The sequence below is a fragment of the Meriones unguiculatus genome, chromosome 6 (assembly GCF_030254825.1).
Source record: "Meriones unguiculatus strain TT.TT164.6M chromosome 6, Bangor_MerUng_6.1, whole genome shotgun sequence".
Lineage (NCBI taxonomy): Eukaryota > Metazoa > Chordata > Mammalia > Rodentia > Muridae > Meriones > Meriones unguiculatus.
In genome coordinates, this window is record NC_083354.1 from 77,142,132 (window position 1) to 77,167,096 (window position 24,965).

Below are 24,965 nucleotides of genomic sequence, written 5' to 3' on the forward strand. Positions count from 1 at the left end.
TATACAGGAGGGCTTCTGATTTTTTTGAGTTGATTTTGTATCCTGCCACTTTGCTGAAGGTGTTTATCAGCTGAAGGAGTTCTCTGGTTGAATTTTTGGGGTCGCTCATGTATACTATCATATCATCTGCAAATAGTGACACTTTGACCTCTTCCTTTCCAATTTGTATCCCCTTGATCTCCTTTAGTTGTCTTATAGCAGCAAGGATTTCTATATCCATAAATAAGTGTGAGTCTGTGGAAATTCGTGACATTAAGTAAATCAATACAAACTTTCTGAAGCTAGCTTCTCTCCTCCACTTACAGCTTACATCCAACCGTGTTACTGGGAAGGCTCATGCCTTGTTCCCTTTTGTGTGACAGTAAGACTATACTACCATCCTTGACACATCCCGCTCAGTTGATTCTACCTCTGGACTAGTAAGAATAAAGCTGCTGCAAATATTCCTTACTCATTCTTTGTGAGGGACAAGTATGTTCATTTCTCTTGTGTGAGTATTGAAAAGGAATCACAAAAAGTAGTAAGTTAGATGTTCAACTTAATAACATTATTTAAAATCCAAAGCATATTTTTCCTTTAGAAGTTGTAGGATTTAGCCTCTCATTTGATGATATATGAAAACTGTAGTTGCTTCACATTGTCAGCAAAACTTGCTGTAGATCAACATTTTAATTGTGGCCAACCCACGAGATACTTTAGTTTCTCATTGTGGGTTTACTTGATGATTTGCTAGTAACTAATTTAATTAATGAGTTTTCATATTTATTCAGGCTACTCTATTAGTCTCCTTTGTAAAGTATCTGTTAAAATCATTCACTCAGTTTTAAACTGTCTTTTGTTATTCATTCATATGGATTTTTTATTGCTTATCCCCTGGTCTAAGTATAAGACCTTTGTCAGTTAGACATCTTGGAAATGCCACCTGCCAGCCCTTGGCTTGTCGATTTCATTTTTACTGAATCTTGTGTTTATGAAATGAGAGACGGGGTTTATTTAGCATTCTTCCATACAATGTTCCATTTTCTCATACTGTATGTTGAAAATAGTTTAGATAGAAAAGAGAAAGACAAAGAGAGAGAGACAGAGACAGAGAGAGTCTTGTTAGTTCTCTATTTCTGTATAATTCTGACCAATAGCCATATAAATGTCCCTCAGTGTCCATAAGGAATTGATTCCAAATCTCACTAGGATACTAAACATCTTTCTAGATAACTGGCATTATATTGTGAATAATCTATGCACAACCTGTAATTTCCTTTAAATCTTCTCTAGATCACTTGTCATTCCAAATGCAATTTGCATCTTATAGACAGTTGTGCTGTGTTATTGAACAGATAATAATAAGAACAAAGGCTGAACATGCTCAGCACAGACATAATTTCTTTCTCAAATTTTTTTTGATCCATATTGTTTGCATCCATGGATAATAAAGACACATGGACGTAGACACCAAACATACACACATGCATCTTTTACATGCCTAATCTGATTTTAAAATGATATTTTAAAATAAACAAAATTTACTCTAATTCTTGGTCTATCTGCATCTCACAGCTTTAGTGTTGTTTATTTATTTGCTCATATTATATGTTTAGGAAATTATTTTGAAACATTTTTTTCTGAGTTCTTATTTGACCCATTGACAAGTATGTTGTTTAATTCCCCAACACTTTGCGCTTCTAAATCTCTCACTCACTGATCTCTTTTTCCTTAATAATTTTGAATTTTTAATTCAAATATAATTGTATAATTTCCTACCTTTCTTCCTTTTACCTCCTACTAATAAACCCCTCACTCCCTCTCAAATTCCTGGTTTCTTTTTCTTTTTATTATTTTTTTTTCAATGCAATTTATTCAGGAACCTTGAACAATCATCTGACCCTGGGGAAAGCCAGCCCACAGCTTAAATGGCCAACCCCAGCGTGCCACGTGGGCAATGCAGATAGGTCCACATACATGGAAGCAAGCCAGATCTTCAGCCTTAGCCAAATGTGGAATTGTTCCTGACAGAGAGCACTCACCATCGGGAAGGTGGAAGGCAGAAACCAGCTCCATCTTTAAGGCGCAGCATTCCGCAGCTCTCTACAGTTCCCCCTTTTTGTTTTAGATGCAGGCAAGAGTAGAGGTCTGATCTCTGATATTAGAAATAAATTGGGACTTTGTACTGATGTTCATTTAGGTGTCATCCACCCAAAGAGCATCAGACCCGTCCGATACCTTTTTCTCAGAAGCGGGACCTGGGGCATCAACCCGCATGCAATCAGACATGCTCTTCTCTGGGTCCAAAGTGGCTGACCCTGAGTGCAGTGCTTAGCTTCGCATCCTGAGCATAACATTTTAGCTTTTTATGGTATCCAACCATGCTTGGGGAGACTGTCCTGCTTCAATGGCTGTAAAGGCCTGAATGGTCATGGCTGCATTACGCTGTTGTGAGACTCTAATCTTGCATATATACCACAGGCAAACCAAGGAGACCAACACCAGAAGGCCTGCTAACGCTCCCATGCCTGCCCATTCCTTCAGATGATTCATGGCTGCAGCAATCCATGATGATAATCCTGTGGCTAGTCCTGCGTCCACTCTGGTAGAATTTACCGTGGCAATGGCCACTCTCAGCTGCTCTATCGTAGAATCGAATTTCCAGTCCAATTACCTAAAATATAGCTCGACAATTGTTTAGACAGATTTGCAGCACAGGAAAAATTCTCATGTTATATGCTAGTGACTCAAAGTCCAGCATATTTTCATTGACAGCCAAGTTGAGCGATTTGCCATAGGGTATCAATTTGCTCCTGCACGAGGTCAATCCTCTGATTGAACACCATCAAGCTTCCTTTTAGTTGAGCATTAATTCCTTTTTGTACAACTAAGGCATGAGCTATATTGGCTAAAAGATTATTCAGGGTCTGAGCAGTCTGCCCAGTATGACTCATGGCTAATGCCCCGGTGGTAGCTACAACAGCCGCCAATGTGATGGCAGTAACAATGGCGGCTGTAATTCCAAGATCCCTTTTCTGTCTGAAGAGAGTCATAGCGTGAGGGGCATCAACGGGCACAGGCACCCAGCGAGGCATGCGAGTAACCAGAGCATACCTAAATTCACTAGCATTCCAGCATTGGGCAAAAAAGCCAGTATCGTTACCACAATTACTTGGCTCTATCTGGCTAATAATGAATAAAATTGGGGGATATATACAAACAGGTGTGGGTTTATAGGAAATATTATGAGAAGCCTTAACCCCCTCGTTGGAACATCCTGCATCAGTTCTAGAACTAGCAGTGGTGGAGTCCGAGGTCTGAGTAGGTTCAGGAGACCATTGCCTCCAGGGGCGAGACGTGCTCCATGTAAATTGACTAACTCCATGTTTTCTTCCACTTTTGAAAGTCCTTTAAGGTTCTTAAATTATTTTCCCTTTTTTTTTAAATTTTTCATCAATTACACTTTATTCATTCTGCATCCCCCCATAAGCCCCTCCCTCCTCCCCTCCCAATCCCACCCTCCCTCCTCCCTCTGCTTGCTTGCCATTCCCCAAGTCCACTGATAGGGGAGGTTCTCCTCTCCTTTCTGATCTTAGTCTATCAGTTCACATCAAAAGTGGCTGCATTGTCCTCTACTGTGGCCTGGTAAGGCTGCTCCCCCATCAGAGGGAGGTGATCAAAGAGCAGGCCAATCAGATTATGTCAGAGGCAGTCCCTCTTCACATTACTATGTAACCCAATTGGACTCTGAACTGCCCTGGGCTACATCTGTGCAGGGGTTCTGGGTTATCTCTATGAATAGTCCTTGGTTGGAGTATGAGTCTCTGGGAAGTTCCCTGTGTTCAAATTTTCTTGTTCAGTTGCTCTCCTTGTGGAGACCCTGTCCTCTCCAGCTCTTACTATTTCCCAGTTCTTACCTAAAATTCCATTCACTCTGCCCAACAGTTGCCCATCAGGCTCAGCATCTGCTTTGATAGTCTGTAGGGCAGAGGTTTTCAGAGGCCCTCTGTGGTAGGTTCCTAGGTTGTTTCCTGTTTTCTTTTTCTTCTGATATCCCTCCTCTTTGCCTTTCTGGATGGGGATTGGACATTTTAGTTAAGGTCCTCTCTCTTGCTTAGTTTCTTTAGATGCACAGGTTTTAGTGGGTTTGTCCTATGTTGTATGTCTATATGAGTGAGTATATACCATATGTGTCTTTTTGCTTCTGGGACAACTCACTCAGGATGAACCTTTCCAGATCCCACCATTTACCTGCAAATTTCATGATTTCCTTATTTTTCATTGCTGAGTAATATTCCATTGTGTAGATGTACCACAATTTCTGCATCCATTCTTCAGTTGAGGGGCATCTGGGTTGTTTCCAGCTTCTGGCTATTACAACTAAAGCTGCTACAAACATGGTTGAGCAAATGTCCTTTTTGTGTACTTGCGCCTCTTTTGGATATATGCCCAGGAGTGATATGGCTGGATCTTGAGGAAGCGCTATTCCTAGTTGTCTGAGAAAGCGCCAGATTGATTTCCAGAGTGGTTGTACAAGTTTACATTCCCACCAGCAGTGGAGAAGGGTTCCCCTTTCTCCACAACCTCTCCAGCATGTGTTGTCACTTGAGTTTTTGATCTTGGCCATTCTCATGGGTGTAAGGTGAAATCTCAGGGTTGTTTTGATTTGCATTTCCCTAATGGCTAGTGAGGTTGAGCATTTCTTTAAGTGCTTCTCTGCCATTCGATATTCCTCTACAGAGAATTCTCTGTTTAGCTCTGTTCCCCATTTTTTAAGTGGATTACTTGGTTTGCTGCTTTTCAGCTTCTTTAGTTCTTTATATATACTGGATATGAGTCCTCTGTCAGATAAAGGGTTGGTAAAGATTCTTTCCCAATCTGTAGGCAGTCACTTTGTTTTGATGACAGTGTCCTTTGCTTTGCAGAAGCTCTTCAGTTTCATGAGGTCCCATTTATTGATTGTTGCTCTTAGAGCCTGTGCTGTTGGTGTTCTGTTCAGGAAGTTGTCTCCTGTGCCAATGAGTTCTAGGGTATTCACCACTTTTTTTTCTAGCCGATTTAATGTGTCTGGTTTTATGTTGAGGTCTTTGATCCACTTGGACTTCAGTTTTGTGCAGGGTGATAAGTATGGATCTATTTTCATTTTTTTACATGTAGACATCCAGTTGGACCAGCACCATTTGTTGAAGAAGCTATCTTTTTTCCATTGTATGGTTTTGGCGTCTTTGTCAAAGTTCAGGTGTCCATAAGTGTGTGGGTTTATTTCTGGGTCCTCTGTTCAGTTCCATTTATCCACCATTCTGTTTCTATGCCAGTACCATGCAGTTTTTATAACTGTTGCTCTATAGTACAGCTTAAGATCAGGGATGGAGATACCTCCAGAAGATCTTTTATTGTAGAGGATTGTTTTAGCAATTCTGGGTTTCTTGTTATTCCATATGAAGTTGAGAATTTTTCTTTCCAGGTCTGTAAAGAATTGTGTTGGTAATTTGTTGGGCATTGCATTGAATCTGTAGATTGCTTTTGGTAAGATGGCCATTTTTACTATGTTAATCTTTCCAAGCCATGAGCATGGGAGATCTTTCCATCTTCTCAAATCTTCTTCTAATTCTTTCTTCAGAGATTTGAAATTTTTTTCATACAAGTCTTTGACTTCCTTAGTTAGGGTTACTCCGAGGTACCTTATGTCATTTGTGGCTATTGTGAAGGGTGTTGTTTCCCTAATTTCTTTCTCAGCCCTTTTGTCTTTTGTATACAGGAGGGCTACTGATTTTTTTGAGTTAATTTTGTATCCGGCCACTTTGCTGAAGGTGTTTATCAGCTGTAGGAGTTCCCTGGTAGAGTTTTTGGGGTCACTCACGTATACTATCATATCATCTGCAAATAGTGATAATTTGACTTCTTCCTTTCCAATTTGTATCCCCTTGATCTCCTTCAACTGTCTTATTGCTCTAGCAAGGATTCCAGCACTTGTTGAAGAGAGATGGAGAGAGTGGGCAGCCTTGTCTTGTCCCTGATTTTAGTGGGATTGCTTTAAGTTTCTCTCCGTTCAGTTTGATGTTGGCTATAGGCTTGCTGTATATCGCCTTTACTATATTTAGATATGTGCCTTGTATCCCTGATCTCTCCAATACTTTAAACATGAATGGATATTGGATTTTTGTCAAATGCTTTTTCAGCATCTAGGGAGATTATCATGTGGTTTTTTTCTTTTAGTTTGTTAATATGGTGGATCACATTGATGGATTTCCATATGTTGAACCACCCCTGCATACTTGGGATGAAGCCTACTTGGTCATAGTGGATAATATCTTTGATGTGTTCTTGGATTCGGTTTGCAAGTATTTTGTTAAGTATTTTTGCATCAATTTTCATAAGGGAGATTGGCCGGAAATTCTCTTTCTTTGTTGAGTCTTTGTGAGGTTTAGGTACCAAGGTGAATGTGGCTTCATAGAATGAGTTTGGTAATGTTCCTTCTGTTTCTATTTTGTGGAATAGTTTGAAGAGAATTGGTGTTAGCTTTTCTTTGAAGGTCTGATAGAATTCTGCGCTGAAGCCATCTGGTCCTGGGCTTTTTTTGGATGGGAGACTTTTGATAACCGCTTCTATATCTTTGGGAGATATAGGACTATTTAGTTGATTTACCTGGTCCTGATTCAGCTTTGGTAAGTCAAATCTATCAAGAAAATTGTCCATTTCATTTAGATTTTCAAATTTTGTGGCATATAGACTTTTGAAGTAAGTCCTAATGATTGTTTGGATTTCCTCAGTGTCTGTAGTTATATCCCCCTTTTCATTTCTGATTTTGTTGATTTGGGTGGTGTCTCTCTGCCTTTTAGTTAGCTTGGCTAAGGGTTTGTCGATCTTGTTGATTTTCTCAAAGAACCAGCTCTTGGTTTCATTGATTCTTTGAATTGTTTTATTTGTTTCCAATTGATTGATTTCAGCCCTGAGTTTGATTATTTCCAGCCGTCTACTCCTTCTTGGTGTGTCTGCTTTTTCTTTTTCTAGGGTTTTTAAGTGAGCCATTAGGGTGCTTGAATGAGCTGTCTCGAATTTCTTCTTGAAGCACTTAGTGCTATGAACTTTCCTCTTAGCACTGCTTTCATTGTGTCCGACAAGATTGGGTATGTTGTGTCTTCATTTTCAGTGATTTCTAGAAAGACTTTAATTTCTTTCTTTATTTCTTCCCTGACCCAGCTGTCATTTAGTAACAAGTTGTTCAGTTTCCATGTGTGTGTAGGCTTTTTGTTATTTCTGTTATTGTTGAGGTCCAGCTTTATTCCATGGTGATCAGACAAGATACAAGGGATTATTTCAATCTTCTTGTATCTGTTGAGGCTTACTTTGTGACCCACTATATGGTCCATTTTGGAGAAGGTTCCATGAGGTGCTGAGAAGAAGGTAAATTCTTTTGTGTTTGGGTGTAAAGTTCTGTAAATGTCTGTTAGGTCCATTTGATTCATGACCTCTGTCAGAGACATTGTTTCTTTGTTTAATTTCTGTTTTGTTCACCTGTCCTTTGTTGAGAGTGGGGTGTTGAAGTCTCCCACTATTAATGTGTGGGGATCTATATGTGCTTTAAATTTTATCAATGTTTCTTTCACAAATGTGGGTGCCCTTGTATTTGGGGCATAGATGTTCAGGATTGTGATGTCTTCCTGGTGGAATTTTCCCTTGATGAGTATGAAGTGTCCTTCCCCATCTCTTTTTATTAATTTTGGTTGAAAGTTTATTTTATCAGATATTAGAATGGCTACTCCTGCTTGCTTCTTGGGTCCATTTGCTTGGAAAGTCGTCTTCCAACCCTTTACCCTCAGGTAATGTCTATCTTTGTGTCTTAGGTGTGTTTCTTGTATGCAACAGATTGCTGGGTTTTGTTTACGTATCCATTCTGTTAATCTGTGTCTTTTTATTGGAGAGTTGAGTCCATTGATGTTGAGAGAGATTAATGACCAATGGCTGTTGGATCCCTTGATTTTGACGTTGGCTGTGGTCATCAGGTTGTGTGCTTGGGTGCTTTTTGTTTTACTGAAGTGAGGTTATTTATTTCTTGTGTTTTCTTGAATGTAGCTAGTTTTCCTGGGTTGTATTTTTCCTTCTAGTGTCTTCTGTAATGCTGGATTTGTTTGTAGGTATTGTTGAAATTTATTTTTGTCATTTAATATCGTGTTTTCTCCATCTATGAGGACTGAGAGTTTTGCGGGGTATAGTAGCCTGGGCTGACATCTGTGTTCTCTTAGGGTCTGCATGATATCTGTCCAGGCCCTTCTGGCTTTCATAGTCTCTGTTGAAATGTCAGGTGTGATTCTAATGGGTTTGCCATTATACGTTACTTGGCCTTTTTTCCTTGCAGCTTTTAGTATTTTTTCTTTGTTCTGTATACTTACTGTTTTGATTATTATGTGGCGGGAGGATTTTCTTTTCTGGTCAAATTTGTTGGGTGTTCTGTAGGCCTCATGTATTCTAATTGGCTTCTCCTTTAGCTTGGGGAAATTTTCTTCAATGATTTTTTTGAAAATATTTTCTGGGCCTTGAAGAAGGGAGTCTTCTTTTTCCTCTATACCTATTATTCTTAGGTTTTGTCTTTTCATATTGTCTTGGATTTCTTGGACGGTCTGTGTCAGGAATTTTTCAGATTTAACATTTTCTTTGACAGATACATCGATTTCTTCCATTGTATCTTCTACACCTGAGATTCTTTCTTCCATCTCTTGTAGTCTGTTGGTTATGCTTACCTCTGTGGTTCCTGTTTTCTTCCCTAGATTCTTCCTTTCCATTATTTCTTCCATTTGTGTTTTCTTTAATTTTTCCAATTCTATCTTCAGGTCTTGAGTTGTTTTGTTTACTTCCTTCACCTGTCTGATTGTACTTTCCTGTTTTTCTTTTAGTTCCTTCAACTCTGTTTCTTTTATTTCATTCAGTGCTTTCAGCATTTCCTTTCTAAAGGCCATAAACTGTTTGGCTGCAGCTTCCTCTATTTCTTTACGGATGGCAATATTCTGTTTGAGTTTCTTCCTCTATGTCTTTTCGTATCTTATTTGTTTCCTCTGTTATCATCTTCATGAGCATAGTTGTTAGGTCATCTTCTTGGATTTCAGTTATGCTGGGGTGTTCAGGGCTACTTGTCCCTGTGTAACTGGGTTCTGGAGATGCCATATTGCTCTGTCTTTTGTTGCTTGAGCTTTTACGCTGGCCTCTACCCATTGTGCTATCTTAGGTGTTTGGGGTTATTTTCTGGTGGTTCTTGGGGATCCTGTGGTGGAGAGAATCCCCTTTGCAGAAAGCTGGTTTTTCCTGAAGGATGTCTTCTCAGCTTTTTGGGTAAAGTCTCTGGATGGCTGGTGTTTTTTCAGGAGTTGCTCACCTCAGGGATATAGACCTGAGTGGTAACTGTGGTCTTTGTTTGTCGAGAGGGTTCTCCTCTCACCCAGGGAAGTCCTGAAGGCAGCTGCCCTGTTTCTGGGTTTCTTGTTGTAAATTTAATGATCAGCTGCTGTGACCCAGTTGGACATCAGGCGCGCAGCAACTGTTTGTGCCTGTGTCTGGAGCACAGCTGAGTGATGGTGCCTCAGCCCCACTAGTCTGCTAGACTTTTTCTAGGGAATGATTGAGTGATTTAAGTCAGTACAGTTTCCTTCCTTCCCTGTGGATTCTCTAGAGACACGGACTCCCAGTGTCTTTTTTTGCCCTGGTGCACACTGCTCAGTGTCCGCCAGCTTGCTGGCCGCAGAAGCTGCCTGTGCCTGGAGCACAGCTGAGTGGTGGCGGCTCAGTCTCTGCCAGCTGTCTGGTGAGCAGAAACTGCCTGTGTCTGCCTTTGTGGCCTTTGGGAGCCTGGGTGCCTCCCTAAGCTGGGTAATTTTCTGGGGACCTTTTCAGGCTGGGGGTGTCGGCTGAGTGCTCTGAGATCAGACCAGCCGTTTCCCTCCCTGTGTGTTTGCACTGGACAGTGAAATTCATTCGCTGATGCCCTGGTGCCCACAGTTCTATCTCAGGCGGCGAGTCAGGCACGCAGGCAGGCAGGGCTCTGTGCCGGAACCTGGGTCCCCAGCTCTGGCTCCAGGTTGGCTCCTGGGGTGCCCGTGGAACCCGAATCTTTTCCAGGGGATGTCTGGGTGACCTAAGGCCGGTCCCAATCGTTTCCTGTACCCTGGGGTTATCTCTCGACTGAAAATTCCAGTCTCTGATAGTGTGGTGCACAGGGTTCAGTCTGGGACCGTGACCAGAGACACTGGCTTGTGGCTCTGGGCTGGGGCTGGGGCTGGCAGCCGGCAGCCAAGCGTCTGGCAGAACTGGGATCTCTTCCGCGGTTTAGCCGGGTGAGTTAAAAGCTGATTGAATCCCCCACCGTGGGGTATCCTCTCACCTGGGAAACACAATGACTGTGTTTTATGGCCGCAAGTTCTGATTACTGGTCACTGTGCTGATCCTGTTGCTGCTGCTCAGAATGAGGGTCCTCCCGGCGCCGCCATCTTGCCCCTCCTCCCTCTCTTTTTATTATTTTTGTTTTATTTTTATACGTATGTGTATGTGCACACATAAATATATAAGTACATCCTTCAGAGATCATTTACTGTTACTTGTGTGCACAAGATCTCAGGGCTGACTGCTTGGCATTGCGCAATCAGTACACTCATCCCTGGGGAAGACTAAATCTCACTCTCTCAGGATTCATCAGTTGCCTACACTGCTTTGTCCAGAGGTGCAGCCCCTTGAGATTTCCTTTCAACATCTGCACGTCTGATAGTGTTCTCGATATCTGCATCTTATTTAGGCAAACATATTGTTGTAGTATCCTGGGTGTAGCTTTCCTGTCATTTCTAAGAGTCAGTCTCATAACAGATTTCCTGGTCCTCTAGCTCTTATGGTCTTTCTGCCCCATCTTCTAAGACATTCCCTAAGCCTTCAAAATAGGAGTCGTGTTGTAGATGTATCGGTTGGGGCTGAGAACCCCATGATCACATGTGCCCTGTGTTTTGACCAGCTTTGATTTTCTGTGATGGTCTCCATCAGCTGCAAAGAGAAGTTGTCTTGACCAAGGGTGAGAGCTAAACTTATTAGACAAAAGTGCCTCTCAAAACTCATTTAGTGGTTACTAACACAATTCTGTCATAGAAGAGTCAAGTTGTTTTAAATTTTTATATCCCTCATTTGTTCGTTTGTTTTTTTTTATCTTGGTGAGCCAGTGAGTTGGCATTGTTAACACCAGTACGGGTAAGGGGTTACTCAGAGAAGCCAGGAGGACTTAAAAAAAAATCACATCTCTGAGAACTCTGTCCCAAGATGAGTGATGACTCACTGGAGCTCCCTGCTCAGCTCACAGCCAGATCAACAGTGTGAGACTCTCTTCTCACTGCAGTCTTGGCTGGTCAGTCTTCTCTCCCACTAACTGTTTCCTCCTTTTTCCTGCTGGGAAAAGGCCTTTGAGGATTGATCATATATCCATGTCCTTCTGTTTGCCCCCTGAGTCTCCTGAACACCCTCATCACCCTTGGAGGGAAGGATGCCTCAATTAGAAGGAAATTGCCATACAACAGAAACATGTTTGCAATTGACACATCTTGTTGGTATTTGGAGGGGCCTGGGAAGGTAAAGAGAATGAGGTAAGTTCATGAAAGTGCAGTGCCCACGATAACATTGACAACTTTATGAAAAGGGATGAGAGAAAAATATCAGGACTACATCATTTATTTTATAGCTCAGCATATTACTATTGCAAAATACCTTGTGAAATATTGAAAAGAATGTTTGTTAACATATACTTTAGAAATGTGGATTCAAGATAGACAGTTTTGTCCAAATCATATAAGCACATGTTTGGGTTGGGTTGTTTGTGCAACCATCATTATATATCAGCATATATGTTGTAATTTTAAGATTCATTAATATTTTACTTCAATTATTTGTCTTTTAAATATAGTAAGAGAATGGTGGGATCTAGAAAAGATTATCCTGAGTGAGGTATCCCAGAAACAGAAAAACACACATGGTATATATTCACTTATAAGTAGATAGTAGATATATAATATAGAATAATCATACTACAATCTGTACACCTAAAGAAGCTAATCAAGAAGAAGGACTCTGGCTAAGATGCTCAATCCCCATTCAGAAAGGCTAAAAGGATGGACATTGGAGGAGGGAGAAAACAGGGAACAGAACAGGAGCCTACCACAGAAGGCCTCTGAAAGACTCTACCAAGCAGGTTATCAAAATATAGCTAAACTTTGGGCAGAATGCAGGGAACCTTATGAAAGAATGGAGAAATAGAAAGACCTGGAGGGAACAGGAACTCCACAAGGAGAGAAACAGAACCAAAAAAATCTGGGCACATGGGTCTTTTCTGAGACTGATACTCCAACCAAGTACCATGCATGGAGATAACCTAGAACCCCTGCACAGATGTAGTCCATGTAGCTCAGTGTCCAAGAGGGTTCCCTAGAAATGAGAACAGGGACTGTCTCTGACATGTACTCAGGAGCTGGCTCTTTGATCACTTCCCACTGAGGAGGGTGGTGCAGCCTTACCAGTCCACAGAAGAGGATAATGCAGCCAGTCCTGATGAGGCCTGATGGACTAGGGTCAGATGGAAGGCAAAAAGGACCTCCCTTGTCATTGGACTGGGGAAGAGGCATCAGAGAAGAGGGAGGGAGGGTGGGATTAGGAGGGGTGCGGGAGGGGCTCCAGCTGAGATAAAAAGTGAATAAACTGTAATTAATAAAATTTAAAAAATAAATAAAATAAAAATATAAAAGTAAGAGAAACAGAATTTTTTTTCTTTATATTTATCTAATTTTTTTTCTGGTATTGTGTATATACAACTTCATGCAGATCTGAATTTCCAGATGATATCATTCAATAGCAGTTAGAAGTTATTATCTTATGTAGTGTAATAAACACACACTATTCACTTTAATCAGTCCTGTAACACAAAGAACCAAAGCCTTGCAGTGTCTGAAGTCTGAGGCGTTACTTGATTCCCATCATGATTAACGCTCACTGCACCCCATAAAACAGGCAAGCATTTCTTTCTGGCTATATTTCTGGTGTTTTAGCAGACCATTTCATTTGCATGCAGGGACTATTGTGCATATGCCTTGATTTTGAATCATAAGAACAGAGGCAGAACAGAAGAGAAGAGGATGAGAAAGAGACTTTTGTCTGATAGGCATCCTAGGCTATTCTGTCCTTTCCTTGGAATACTGAAGATAGGGCTTTCAGACCCTGCTTAGGCCAATCAGATGATTCGTTACATTGCAATGACTCATTAAGGGCGCTTGTGTGATAGATCAAAGTAATGTACTAAAGGCGGTGCAGTTGGTTGTAATTAGTATGGAAACTAATAGCTCAAGAAGACAAGGAAAAGAAGTTCTCTTGAGGACTAAAAGCAATAGTTTTATGAAGGAGGCAGTTTATGCCAGACTTTATACATATCCTGCATGAAAAACGTTTTCAACTTGGAGCACCTCAGTTCCCTTCTCTTGGTCCCCTGATTCTATTTAACAGTTGTTCCAGAACATTTTATAGCCATTCAGCAGCTCACATTGATTTTCCTGCCTGAGCTGAGAAAATATGATCACACAATGTTCTCTTGTTTGGAGTTTCAAGGAGAAAGTGTAATTATGTTCTTGAAATGTTTCAATTTTATTTGTTTTAGAGCCATGGCCAGCTAAGAAACATATTTTTTTTTAGGAGATAGAAACTTCTCTATCATTTCTTCCTAATCAGACGGATACAAAGCAAATAGTGTTTGTTAAATGAGTGATTAAGTAAATAATGATGTATAATTTCTCACAATGACTTGCCTGATGGATGTCATTTTTATGTAAGTTGGCAGATGATGGTTGATAGTTGTATTGGATGATGTTTGGACCAAGTGGGTAGCGCTCAGAGATGAACTACTGTTTTAGTTGGGTTTCTGTCACTGTGGTAAAACACCACTAACAAAAGCAAGTTGGGGCAGAAAGGTTTTATCTGAGCTTACAATTCTCAAGCCACCAAAGGAAATCAGGAACTCAAGGCAGGAACCTGGAGTCGGGAACTGAAACAGTGACCATGAAGGAAAGCTGCTTACTGCCGTGCTAACTTGCTCGCTTGTCGCTTGCTCAGCCTGCTCTCTCATATACTGTAGGAGCATTTGCTTATGATTGCACCACCCATAGTAGGTTGGGCCTTCCAACATCAATCATTAATCAAGAAAAGTCTTGATGGACTTGCCTAGAGACCTGCCATGTTGAGGCATTTTCTCAGGTGATATTCCTCTTCCTAAATAACATTAGCTTCTGTGGAGCTGACAAAACACTAACTAATGCAAGCACAGACACATGACAACATAAGCGCAGCAGCCCTGTAGCCCAGGGAGCTCGGCTGCGCACAGCTGCTTCAACGTGGATACGGCAGAGCGGCACACTCTCAAACTGCGGGTGGATAAATGCTTCTCCTAATATCAGTTATTATAGCATTACTACATAGTTTGTGAAGATTCTGTATTTAATTTTTTTTCTAGACAGGGTTTCTCTGTGTAGCCTTCACTGTCCTGGACTCACTTTGTAGACCAGGCTGGCCCTGAACTCATAGAGATCCTCTTGCTACTGCCTCCCGGAGTGCTGGGATTAAAGGCATGTACCATCCCACCAGGCATGTGTTTAAATTTTTAGCTTTGAGCAATTAAAATGAACAATAAGCCAACCTTAGGCTGATATGAGAAAACTTATTTTTTTAACCTTAATCAGATACAGATTGGGGGGAAAAAAGAACTTCTCAGAAGCAGGAGATGAAAGATCACAGATAATGCCTTGTAGCTCCTTCTAATACATTTTTATCATCGAGATTTGGTGTCAGCTAAGGACAATTCCATGCTTTGGGTTGCCTCGACCCTGGTATCCTTGCTGATTCCTGTGTTCTGTAGCTAATCAGCTGAGTAAATCATATTGCTTCAAGCACATGTAGAATCTGGCCCGTTCTTAGAAGTGTCATTGGTGTCACTAGGCAGCTACCATCTTCTCAGCAGAGTCTTTACAGCCCCGGCTCAGTCCAACATCTGGAGCAAGCATTTTAAAACCAAAGTAGATCTGCTCAAAAGTCTACAACGTTTTTGTTTGTTTGTTTCTGTCCCTTTTTATTGGGTGGGGAGATGGTATCATCACCTTGGTCTTTTTTCCTTTTATTATTATTATTATTATTTATATTTTTTTCATTTTGTATCTTGGGTGTAGCCCCCTCTCTCATCTTCTCCCAATTGCATCTTCCCTCCTCTTCCTCCCCTATCCCTCTTCCCTAATCCACTGATAGGGGAAGTCCTCCTCCCCTCCTGTATGACTCTAGCCTATCAGGTCCCATCAGGACTGCCTAGATCCTCTTCCTCTGTGAGCTGGCTAGGTTGCCCCACCTGTTCTTAGAGATGAAGAAACCAAAGATACATCTCTGGACTTAGAAGCAGGCTTTACATCAACTGACAGCTGACAGCCAGTGTCATCCCAGAGAGCGGTGCAGAGCCCAAGCTAGCTTACGTACAGGCGGGAATAGGGAACGTCCTGCTTTTGGAGGGTGACGGGGTTTTCTGAGGCCAAAATGTCTTCCTTTCTCCCATGGGACTGCCTCCTTCTCACTGACAGATAATAAAGAGTTCAAGTAAGGGCAAGTGACTTTAATCTCTGTTAGATAACAAAAACATATATTACTGGAAATTTTTGTATTTAAAAGTATGTGAACTCTTCTTCTTGCCAATAAACTTGTGCCAATAAATAGCAGTAAAGAGAGAGGAAAAACAATAAAAATCTTACACAATAAGAGCTACAAACTTTAGCTGAAACATACTTTTATAAAAGTCTCAAACTAAAAATGATTCATATTAAAAATTTAATGGCCACATAAAAATTCAATGTGAAAATAATAGTGTATGTTTATTACAGCAATTCAAAGAACACAAATACATACCATTTATTTTTCAAATTGTTATAATAAAATCTTTTTTTTTTTTTGAGAAACCATTGTTTTCTCTTCCCCAAATCTGTGACTTTATAGCTTGGTGTGTACTCTGTTCTTCTGCTAAACCATAGTTAAATTTGAAACAGACTCCAGTGGAAAAATGAATTAAATTTAGACTCAATTCCATTCTTTATTTAGGTTAAGGCTGTTTGTCAAAAACTAATTGTAGATTTCTGCAGAGTATTTGAATATGAATATTTTATTTCAAAGAAACAATATAAAAACATACAATCTCTGATTATGTCTCTAAGTCTGACAACCTAGCTTACTGGGCAACGTTTTGCCCCGTCGCTTCCATTTGAGATCGCTGTCCAAGTTTGCTCATTCCTCCACAGAAAGAAAGAAAATGCTATTTCCCTAGAATGAATTTGCATAAGCATTTTGCTAGGTTTTCTTTCTTTCTTTCTTTCTTTCTTTCTTTCTTCCTTCCTTCCTTCCTTCCTTCCTTCCTTCCTTCCTTCCTTTCCTTCCTTCTTTCTTTCCTTCTTTCTTTCTTTCTTTCTTTCTTTCTTCCTTTCTTTCGTTCTTTCTTTCTTACATTGAAACTATAGGAGGAAAAAAATGGCTGCAAAGTTCTGAGATTGTCACAGTCCTTGGCCAATGACAGACACTCTTCTCAGTACACAGGTCATGAATTATTTTCTGAAAGCCCTCCAGACAAGCAAACTGGTTCATAGGTAAGAGAACTGAGGGTGGAAGAGCTGAACTCTCCCCCCTGGGGAACACAGCACTACAGGGAAGGGCAAAGCAGCAGGAGAGGAAGCATATGGGTCTAAGGAACAGTGCCTTATAATATTTAGAAACTAGGAAATCTGCAGCCTGCCTCACACTAATTTTAAACAACACTAGATAGTGTCTTTAGGCTCACAGTAAGATCTAGAACTTAGAAGGAACTTCCAACACTCGGGTCATCTGTCCAAACAAATTCTTCCCTGCTTTAAAGAAGTATCTACATAACACTTTCAGGTTCTACTCTATTTTTAATCATTTTTATACTTTCAGTGATTATGGAATAGTTTTACCTGGCTGCACAGGCCTGTAAGTGGGAGGCAAAGGCAGGAAGCTTCTAAGTTCAGGGTCTGACTAAACTGCACAGACAGTTAGCTGGCAGAGCCTGTCCTAAATAAAAAGTAGAAAGATGGAAGGGAGATTAATGCTTGTCTAACATAGGCATGGCCCTAAGTCTAAGCCAAGTTCTATTAAAACAGGAATAATAAGTTAAGTTATATGTGTTACATATTAAATATAAAGCCTAAAGCATATAAAGTTATATTATTATAAACATGTGTACACACACACAAATTTTTTTAGTTGAAAATCGTATTTATTTTAACTAGAAAAGGTCTCCCGGTGTAGCCCAAATTGGCCCCAGCCACAGCCTCCTAAATGTTAGGTTTCTAGGCATGTGCTACCATGACGTGTTAAAAAAACAAAACAAAACAAACCTGGCTTTTTCTAAAATAAATGAAAGTTACTATTGCCCTTTTTCCCATCCCTCCATACTTCCTTCCTTCCTTATATTACCTCTTTTTATTTTTTCTTCCATTTTAGAACATGGAAGAAAACCTGCAGCAAGAAAGCTGCCCAAGAAAACACAGCAGAACATAACACTCTACGCTTACCTCTTAGACCACATGCTTAGCCCGCATTCTGGTCTCCTGAGGCCATTTTGGAACACAAAGGATGAGGCAAAGATCAAGCATTTTCCTAGCCTTAGGACCAAAGAAGAAGTCAGAAGGCTGGGAGAGTATGGAAACTGAGATGTTCCAGACTGGACAGTATGGAAACTGAGATGTTCCAGACTGGACAGTATGGAAACTGAGATGCTGTTCCAGACTGGACAGCATGGAAACAAAACCAACAGGCATAGCTGGACACACTTAGAAGTTATGGGGGAATCATCTTTATTTATTAAACAGCTTGTAACCTAGGAAGGAAGACACGTTTAATCTTCCATGTAGACTCTATTGGGTTAACAGAATCTGGCTGGAGAGCCTGTTCTCTATGAGCTCAGTCACAGAGCATCATGAAGACTCTTATATCTCACGTGGACATAAAGTGGGAAGAGGAAACGTATACTGTGCACTTCCTAACCACTGGCTGCAGGAAAAGAAAGAGACAAACAGCTACTGAAACTTTGCTGTGTATCACATGTTTTGCGCACATTCTCCTATTGAAAACCCGTGAATCCATTGAGGAAAAAATCGGAAGCGTTTCTCTGAGCAAGCATCTGGTTGCCACTTACTAAAAGAGGAGAGGGAGTCATAACAGAAACACTGTTGGGTGTGATATATAGTCGGGATTCTGAACTTTCTTTCTTTGAGATGTGCTGTAAAAGATGCTTTCTCTTTGCAAATCATTATAGAATTTGAAGAAGACTTCACTCAAATGCTCTCAGTGCTCCTCCCAGACTGAGAGGTCATTTTAGAACAACAGAGAAAGAAAGCACATTCACCCAGAAGGACAGAACCCATCATCAGTTCTGTTGGCATCTGGGCCTACCTCTTGGCTTAGTCATGCTTTCTTTTTGGACCTTTGTTTCTACCTCGGACAGCTGAAACCCACAAAGGCTGTGATTAGTCCAAGTTCAAAATCTACTCAATAAAAAATGTCAAGAAGGCTTTACTATATAAAGCTTAACAACAGCTAATGCTGGTGGGAAACAAAGAATAAGTCTTTCCTTTGTTTCTTTTTCTTCCCCCACCCCAAATCATGAGAAATATTTCTGGACTTGCTTGCTTCCTGCTACCTGGAAGAGTCAGAAACACAAAGACAGGCATCCATTCATTCACATACCAAGCACTGACAAGGAAAGGGGGTTATTTAAAGTTGAGTCTACAAGCATGAATCTGTTCTACATGTCTGAATAATGATAGTGTTTAAGTTAAATGTATGGCACTAAATGACAATGATCCTAAAATTTATCTAAGGACAGTAAGGAAGGCATGTTACTTCTTGTGGGACCGTGGACATTGTCAGAGTAATCTCTATGCATCAAAAAGCATGTGAGATGACCTACAAAAGGAAATCATTGTTGGAGACAGGGGAAAGTGAACAGGAAATATTGCAGGATATTTGACTCCACTGTGAATCCCAAGACTGTGAGTTTTTAAGACAGCATGGAGAAGTAGGACTTTCAGTCTTGAGCTCTTGAGCTCTTTGGCTTTAGCTTCAGCTCTCTAACTCGGGCTTTTTGAGCTTTGGGCTAGAAAGCCTTTCACCTTGGGTTTTCTTGACCTTTTCCTCCTAGGCTGTCAGCTGAACTAGTGAGCTTTTGGGGCTTTTTCCTCTGAGACATGAGCTGAGTAAGAAGGCCAGCAAGGTGATTTCTCTGCCTCTTTGAGTTACCAACTTTTCACCCTAGCATCTGGCTCCTGAGTCTTTATTGCTAAAATAGAATGCTTGGGATTTTCATTCATTTATAACAACAGAAGGAGGCGATGCAAGATGGCCCACCATAAGCAAAGCTCAGAGGTTGGAAAGCGCATACTGTAAGAAAGGAGAAAGGGTTATTTGGGATGTGTAACAGGTCCCAGAAGGAATTATTTTTAACGTCTAATGCTTTTTAATTGGAAACAAATTCAGCCAGTTTCCAGATTAGATATTAATGGGTTGTCAGATCAACTGGGCAAAAAAGATGCTGTGGATGAGGTGGAGAATTAGAACTGCTTCCAAGATCCACCAAGAACTAACAAGAACCAAGACTAGTACCATTCCAGTCACAATGACAAAAGTGGGGCAGTTGTAAGAAATGGTAATAACCATAATATCCACTAATGTCTAGTGCATGTTTGCTATGCACTATGCTGAGAAGATGTGAATAACTCACTTAATCTCCACAATAACCCAAGAAGGTATATTTCATGGCTTTGGTTTTGCATATAGAGAAACCAAAGCAAAGGAAGGTTTTGAAAGACTACCTAAGTTTCCTCATGTAGAAATCAAGCCTGTGTTGCTAGAGCTGCCTTGCTTACCCATTCTGGAGCACTGCTTCTCTGCAGAAATGAGACTGTTATCACAGGGCAGCTGACTGATGAGCCTCTCAAAGAAGCACAGCTTGTATCAGAAATAGGAAAATTATAAATGGATACGATCGTCCAGCTTAATTGTCATCTTGAGCAGATTGAAAGTTGCCTGGGAGATTAGCAAACCCTGTGTCTAGTGTTCCTGTGAGCATCTTCAGGAAACAAATGATCATGAGGGCTGTGATATAATGTGTTGACTAATCCATTGAAAGATTCACAGGATAATGGCATTTTTGATAGGTGATGGATGAAAGATGAGAAAGTGGGACCTCTTGGAGGAGAAAGTTCCTAGGGATGCATGCTGGGGGGTGGGGGGCTTCTATCTTTCCCTGGACTCTTTCTGTGCTCCTCTTTTCCTGCTTCCTGGCTGTTGTCAGGGAAAGAATCTCCTCTCACATGATCCCACCACCATGCACAGCCACAGAAACACAGAGCCAACAACACGAGCTAAAATTAATCCTTCTTCCCTTCGGCTGTTTCAGATATCCCATCACAGCGAAGATAAAGCTAATACTGCAGGTACCCAGGACACACCATGGATAAAACCAAACGTACCCAGCTTGCCCAGAGCGTGTGCTCACATCATTTACCAATCAGAGAGTAACCGTCCACCCACAGCTGCATGAGAGAAGAGTTCCTGTGGGAATTATGTAAGGAGAAAGAGTTTCCACTCCATCCCTCTTGTGTGATGGCTAATTTTATCTTATGTCTGGGAAGGCATATGATTTTCTTACCTTTATACCAGGCCAACCAAAGTTGTCCCTAGAAAACCCTCCCAAATTTCTCTCAAACAGTCAAGCTGGCTCATACATATTCCTCTCCACCTTCGCAGCATAAGGCCGAACTTAGGTAGAACCAGTGACAGGGAATACTATGTCCCTAAAGAAGGACATGCCTCAGGATCCTGTTTCCGTGGGCTGTGGGGCTAATCTTCCACTCTAAATTCCCCTATTTCTAAGGCTAACAATTGAAGAAATATAAGCAATTCCACTGTCAAACAGCCCATTAGTCACCTACATTTACACACTCACTGCACAATATTCTTTCTCATTTATTTTATTGCATTTGCTATTACCTAGGAATACAATGACGTACGCAACAGGAAACAATGGAACAAAGGAGAAATGTGCTGAGTGATTAAAAATCAGTGCTATTCATCTCTAGAAGTTAAAATAAGTGCCAGCTACATGGATTCCAAAATGCAAGCCCTTGCCCTAGCTGCAGCCCGCCTTCACTTACGTGCCCTGTTCTCTAGCTCTCTCGAATCTATATTCCAGCCAGGGGAGTTCAGTGCAGCAAAGCATCATTGTTCTTTGATGGGGCAGTTTTAGTTCCCAGTAGGGAAAATTAGCTCTCTTCACAATACTGCTCTTCATGTAACTATATTGTATGTTTAATTCTAAATGTCTACTAATTTGCTTTAAATCGGACTACTAATTACTGTTGCTTAAAATTATGCAATAATATGCAACGTTTCTGCATTTTGAAAAGCTAATCTTGACAGTGGGTGATTTTTTGTCTGCCACTATAATTTTTCCTATAAAGATCATTATCCATTAATTGTGAATGGCAGCTGTTTGGAATACATGTTCATTCATGACAATGGCTTGATTGATTATTGGAGCTCCCATGTCAGTATGTTGAGGAGTCACCTCCACTGGAATTTGAAAAAAAAGACACCATCAAAATCTTTAGTATCAACTCACATTAGCTCATTCTGTGGAACTGGCTATCCAGCAACATTTGCGAGGTTAGAAAATATAAAACTATAAACAATGCAATTTTGTAAGGCTTTAAATAAAATTCCCCCACTTCTGGCTCAAAACCAGCTATTCTTTGAAGACAAAGCATTTCATCTGAAGGATAATACTGTGTTTTTTAAAAGAAGAGGAGGAGGAGGGAGAGGAGTGTTCTCCAGAGTTAAAAGAACAAAATATAAGATGTTACATCCCAGAAGCATCACATCATGGCAAGCAATGGACCCCTCTTAGGGGTCCAGACCACACGACAAAAGTGAAATGCCCAGATGTAAGCAGTTGGACTTCAACCTCACAGGATGGAGATGCCTGCAGATCGGCATCTGTTTGCCTCAGAGATAGGGATCCTGAGCACAGTGATCTCAGAGACATTTTGTCCTCTTTGGGAGCCAGTGCCAACAAAGGATGAGCTTCTGACATTGGCTCTGCTCCAGTCTTATTCCTTTTTTAATTTCTTGAGGGGATTCAGCTACATGACCCTGCCATACTCATGAAATTATGCTACAGTATAACCTGATCTTGTGAAAACCAAATGACGGAACCTACTTTAAGGTTTTAGAAGAGGTATTTTCTTGTATTAGGCATTCAAACAGTATAGGCCTAGATGTCCCTCAACCAAGAATGGATGAAGAAATTATTGTACATTTACACAATGGAATAGTACTCAGCTATTCAAAACAAGAAAATCATGAAATTTGCAGGCAAATGGATGGAGCTAGAAATGATCATCCTGAGTGAAGTAACCCAGAAGCAGAAAGACATACATGGTACATACTCACTTATAAGTGGATATTAGACATATGATATAGGCTAAACATACTAAAATTTATAGTCCTAAAGAAGCTAAACAACAAGGAGAACCCTAAGAAAGATGATTGATTTTCATTCAGAAGGGCACACAGGATAGACATCGGAAGTAGGAGAAGATGGGGACCAAGACAGAGGCCTTTCAAAGAGGCCTTTGAAAGACTCTACCCAGCAGGGTATCAGAGCAGATGCTGAGACTCATAGCCAATCTTTAGGCAGAGTACAGGGAATCTTATGGAAGAAGGGGGAGATAGAAAAACCTGAGGAGACAGGAGCTCCATAATATGAACAACAGAACCAAAAGATCCAGGCCCAGGGTACCGGCAGAGGCTAATGAATCAATGAAGGACCATGCATGTGGAAGACGTAGACTCCCTTCTCAGATGTAGCCCATGGGCAGCTAAGTCTCCATGTGGGTTTCCTAGTAAGGGGAACAGAAGCAGTCACTGGCATGAACTTTGTTGCCTGCTCTTTGATCAACTCCCCCTGGTGAGGTGACCTTACTAGGCCACAGAGGAAGAAAATCCAGAAAGTCCTGATGAGACCTGATAGGCAAAGGTCAGATAGCAGGGAAGGAGGACCTCCCCTATTAGTGGACTAGGGGAAGGACATATGGGGGAAGGAGGGTGGAACCAGGAGGAGATGAGGGAGGTGAGCTACAGCCAGGATACAAAAATGAATAAATTATAATAAATAATAATAATGATGAAAATTTTTAAAAAAAATACAGTACAGACCAGTAGTTTTCAACCTGTGGGTCATGACCCTTCTGGGGAGGAGTCAAGTGATCTCTTTACAGGAGTCACCTAAGATCATTGGAAAACACGTTGACATTACAATTCATAACACTAGTAAAATTACACTTAAGAAGTAGAAACAGAAATAATCTTATGGTTGGGGTCACCACAACATGAGGAACTGTATTAAAGGGCCACAGCATTAGGAATGTTGAAGACCACTGATACAGACCATCTTAGAATCATTATCCATTGACATTACAAGTCCTTCCTAAGAATCTCCTCAGGACCAAATACTCTGCTAGGTTAAGATAAAATACCAGATCTACCCCCTACAGCTGAGGTTCGCACACTGTTGTTTGTTCCTACATGTTTTGCTTGGGCCCTGTCTCAGGGTTTCTATTGCTGAAATGAAACATCATGACCAAGACTCAACTTGTGGAGGAAAGGGCTTATTTGTCTTACACTACGTCACAGTCATCACCAAAGAAAGTCAGGACAGGAACTCAAGCAGGACTGGAGCTTGGAGGCAGGAACTGATGCAATAGCCATGGGGGAGTGCTGCTTATTGGCTTGCTCCTCATGATTTGCTCAGCCTGCCTTCTTATAGAAGCCAGAATCACCAGCCCAGGGATGGCCCCACCACAATAGGCTGGACCATACCCCATCAGTCACTAATTAAAAAAATGCCTTACAGGTCTGCCTACAGTGTGATCTTATGGAGGTACTTTTTTATTTTAATTTTTATTAATTATACTTTATTCACTTTGTATCCCCCCATAAACCCTTCCTTCCTTCCCTCCCAATCCCACCTTCCTTCCCCCTTCTCCACGCATGCCCCTCCCCAAGTCCACTGATAGGGGAGGTCTTCCTCTCCTTCCTTCTGATCCTAGTCTATCAGATCTCATTAGGAGTGGCTTCCTCTGTGGCCTGGTAAGGCTGCTCCCCCATTAGGGTGAGGTGATCAAAGAGCAGGCCAATCAGTTCATGTCAAAGACAGTCCCTGTTCCCATTACTATGGAACCCACTTGGACACTGAACTGCCATGGGCTACATCTGAGTAGGGGTTCCAGGTTATCTCCATGCATGGTACTTGGTTGGAGTATGAGTCTCAGGAAATACCCCTGTGTTTGGATTTTTTGGTTCTGTTGTTCTCCCTGTGGAGCTCCTGTCCTCTCTAGATCTTACCATTTCCCACTTCTTTCATAAGATTCCATGTCTTCTGCCCAACAGTTGACCATAAGTCTCAGCATCTGCTTTGATAGTCTGCAGGGCAGAGCCTTTCAGAGGCCCTCTGTGGCAGACTCCTAACTTGTTCCCTGTTTTCTCCTTCTTCTGATGTCCATCCTCTTTGCCTTTCAGGATGGGGATTGAGCATTTTAGCCAGAGTCCTCCCTCTTGATTCCTTTCTTTAGGTGTACAGATTTTAGTAGGTTTATCCTATGTTATATATGGATATACTTTTTAAATTGAGATTCCCTCCCTTCAGATGACTTCAGCTTGTATAAAGTTGATGGAAAAAAAACTATCCAGCACAGGCTTCAAATGAGTAGTAATACATATTTTTGAAGAATTATAAATAAAAACAAAAATACCTTATTTTTTGTTGGCAAAGGTGTGCAAAATCTACCGCACTTACTAGATGATATTTAAAGAATAAAGTTCATCTG